The 3,827-nt window shown below is 48.8% G+C and overlaps 2 non-coding genes across 2 annotated transcripts; both read left to right on the plus strand.

The window, feature by feature from the left end:
• The first annotated feature begins 2,554 nt into the window (after nt 1-2,554).
• trnav-cac (transfer RNA valine (anticodon CAC)) lies at nt 2,555-2,627 on the plus strand. Its single transcript has one exon. It is a non-coding gene; the product is annotated as a tRNA-Val (tRNA).
• Nucleotides 2,628-3,498: 871 nt separating this feature from the next.
• trnav-aac (transfer RNA valine (anticodon AAC)) lies at nt 3,499-3,571 on the plus strand. Its single transcript has one exon. It is a non-coding gene; the product is annotated as a tRNA-Val (tRNA).
• The last annotated feature ends 256 nt before the right edge of the window (nt 3,572-3,827 follow it).

A 3,827-nucleotide genomic window follows, 5' to 3' on the forward strand; every position in this document is an offset into this window, starting at 1 on the left:
AGCCCTTCATCCCAGTGTTCGTACCCCCCGGTCTTTGTTACAGCAGCCATTCACTTTTCCAGGTTTGAAAGTTGATCCTCATCGATGGTTAAATCTGTAGAGAAAAGGCTCGCGTTGGCTACTTTTCTGTCAAGCACATGGTGTAATAGCGCTCTCAGGTTAGCTGCTGAGTGTTGATGACAGAACCAGTTGCAGAAGCAGTCCAGAACATTCCCCATGTTCAAAGTCCCTTAGTTCAGGTCAGAGTCTGAATCAGTGGCGTAGATGTCGAATTCTTCGTCGCTGCCCCCAGCTTTAACTTCTTTACGGAAGAAATAAGCTTTTAGCTTGCCAGCGGTTTTTCTACTCGGCTCATCCAGGTCATTGAGCAGCTGCCCAAGTTTCTCTATTATAAACGGCTCCTTTTTCAGCTCCAGCAAAATCTCATCTATGATTTTCTGGACTTGTCCCACAGTGACATGTATGTGGGAGTAAGAGAGCGCCTTGATTAGTGCCGGTTTCAGCCACGGTTTGTTCAGTCTTCTGTAAAACACGTTGAAATAGAACAGGAAATAGTAACGGTCTGGTTCAAACAAACAACTGTGTCTCAACTGACTGGGGTGATTCACTTCACACCCCCGACAGACTTCTTTCAGAGCTCGGTCGATGAGAGCACTCAGAATATACACCAGGGTGCTTTTAACCACTCTGCTTACTTGGTCACATACCCCGGGCAAGAATCCTGCGTCTTCATCACGCCCCCGGGACAGTCCGATGCTCATTGGGTCGCCTGGTGGTTTGTGGGGTGTTTCTCCATCCATTGGACTGACCCCCTCCTGAGACGCACAGACGGTAGACAATTCGGCAAAATCGAGGCCCTCCATGAGCTCCAGAGGCTGGGGATCCCCGAGACTCATTTGGACATCCATCGCACCGCATGTTGTTTCGTCCTGAGGGACCGGGGTCTGAGGTCTTGGAGAGTAACCACAGTCAAAGGGTTCCAGAGTGTATACAAAATCTGGGGAATAGAACCAGGGGTGATCCCGGGTTTGAAGAGGCCTGTAGAGCCTGTCGACGTCCGCAGCTTTCGGGTAAGACATTCTCTTTAATTTTAAACCATGAATGAATTGTTGCACCTTTTATCCTATCTCTTCACTACGTCACGACACACCGCCCTCTTAGAAGAGAGTAGCCCCTGAGCCGTCAGACCCCCCTCCAAAACCCCACACGTCGTCTGTCGTAGTTCTGCAAGCTTTCCCATTCACACCTTTCAAAACCCTGAGTCGGAGACTCCATTTCGCATTCTCTTGGACCCTCTTGCAAGCCTTCTAGAGTCTTATCCACAAGCCCCAGATCTCTCCAGGCCATCACCTTCAACCAGTCCTCATAAGAGTATTCAATTACCGTCTCAAAAGGTTCCAACGTACCCTCCTTCTCTCCCAAAGCAAGAAGCTCCACTCCAACATAGCTGGGATCCCTTTTAAAGCGGTTACCCCGTCGAGCCCCCCAGAACAACACCCAGGAGCGTTCAATCTTCAAATTGGTGAGTACAGGAACCCTTGCCCGGGATTGTTTCTTGCGGGGTTTCATGTTGATGTCGCTGGACATGTTGAAGAAGCGGGATGTTTCAGAAGCTGAGAATTAAAGAGGTATTGCCTAAAAGAAGCGCGGGTTCTTAAATAGAGAGGAGAGTTTCGGGGCATTGCCTTCAGAGGGGTGGGGGTATTTATGGGTGGCCTTGTTGTTCAGGGTTTTATGGGTGCACACTTTCTGACGGATATGACGTAGGAATAATTAAGGAAATAACTCTACCTAAAATCACGCCCCCCAATTATGACGTAGGAATATTAATAAGCTTAGGGCATACGTCATAACAAAATAGGCCGCGCCCAAAAACCCCTACTATCTACTCTTATGTAGTTGAAGGCGCAGTATAGCTCTGATAGTCTGGTGGTGACGGAGGACCTCCAGCCGTTTGAACAAGCCATTCAGCATCACCTTGTTGGGCTAAGTGCAGGCACTGTCAGAGCGCAGGGCGACCTGCCTTTGATAGAGTTTCCTAAGTGTCCCGAAATTGGTGCACTCAGAGCGTCCGTCCGTCGACAGGTTGAAATTGTAAACGCTGGTGTAGCCACTTTTAATTGAAATATGATGATGATGATGATGATGTTGTTGTTCTTGTTCTTGTTGTTGTTGTTGTTCTTGTTTTTCTTGTTGTCGTCGTGGTCGCCGTCATTATTATTGTTAAAGTAAAGCAGTAGTTAGATTTGTTGCTACCGTAAGGTGTAGAAGGCACAATAGCTTTGTGATTGTCTGATGGTGGCACAAGACGAGCAGCAGCTGTTTGAACAAGCCATTGAGCATCACCTTGTTGGGGTAAGTGTAAGTCTTGTCATAGCTCAGGGCGTTCTTCCTTTGAAAGAGTTTCCAAAGTGTCCTGATGTGCCCTTGAGCAATGCAAAATAGGTCAGTGAAAATAGAAACCTTTATCTCACATGCTGGCCCACGGGAAACCCCTGTGCGCGTTTTACCAGCCGGCTTCGATGGGAGCCATTTGAAACACCAGGACGGGTCGGTTTCCGTAGTGTAGTGGCTATCACGTTCGCCTCACACGCGAAAGGTCCCTGGTTCGAAACCGGGCGGAAACAACCCGCGGTGCACGCGTGCCAGTGCCGTGTTACCCGTCGCCATCTCTCTGCCCCAAGGCCGGCCGTCCTTTTCTCTTCCTCGGCGTGGCAAGAAATCCTGACCTTGAGAACAAACGATCGCAGAAGGGTAGCTTTGCGAGGCACTGGAACTGACACTTTTAAAATCGATACATGTTGTTGCGTTACAATACGACCGTAGCAGGATCGGCGACATTGCTGTTACTCTTATGTAGTTGAAGGCGCAGTATAGCTCTGATAGTCTGGTGGTGACGGAAGACCACCAGCCGTTTGAACAAGCCATTCAGCATCACCTTGTAGGGCTAAACGCAGGCACTGTCAGAGCGCAGGTCGTCCTGCCTTTGAAAGAGTTTCCGAAGTGTCCCGAAATCCGTGCACTCAGAGCGTTCGTCCATCGACAGGTTGAAATTGTAAACGCTGGTGTAGCCACTTTTAATTAAAATCTGATGATGATGATGTTGTTGTTGTTATTCTTGTTGTCGTCGTAGTCGCCGTCATTATTAATGTTAAAGTAAAGCAGTAGTTAGATTTGTTGCTACCGTAAGGTGTAGAAGGCACAATAGCTCTGATAGTCTGGTGGTGAAGGAAGACCACCAGACGTTTGAACAAGCCATTCAGCATCACCTTGTTGGGTTAAGTGCAGGCACTGTCAGAGCGCAGGGCGTCCTGCCTTTAAAAGAGTTTCCGAAGTGTCCTGATGTGCCCTTTAGCAATGCCAAACAGGTCAGTGAAAATGGCATCCTTTCGCCGCACTTCAGACGCCATCTCACAGCCTAGCCGACCTGAAACACCTGAGCCCGTTTTACCAGCAGGCTTTAACGGTAACCATTTGAAGCAAGAGGCAGCGGTGTCAGTTTCCGTAGTGTAGCGGTTATCACGTTCGCCTAACGCGCGAAAGGTCCCCGGTTCGAAACCGGGTGGAAACAGCCTACTGTGGGCTGGCCCTTTTCGTCATTCTTGCCCTCGTGGTTCCCCGGAGGCGGTGGGTGTCTTTTCTTCATTGGAGTGCCCGCAATCGATGCACTCAGAGCGTCCGTCCGTCGACAGGTTGAAATTGTAAACGCTGGTGTAGGCACTTTTAATTAAAATCTGATGATGATGATGATGATGATGTTGTTGTTGTTGTTGTTCTTGTTGTTGTTGTTCTTGTTGTCATCGTGGTCGCCGTCATTATTATTGTTA

The sequence above is a fragment of the Amia ocellicauda genome (assembly GCF_036373705.1).
Source record: "Amia ocellicauda isolate fAmiCal2 chromosome 11 unlocalized genomic scaffold, fAmiCal2.hap1 SUPER_11_unloc_5, whole genome shotgun sequence".
NCBI classification, from domain to species: domain Eukaryota; kingdom Metazoa; phylum Chordata; class Actinopteri; order Amiiformes; family Amiidae; genus Amia; species Amia ocellicauda.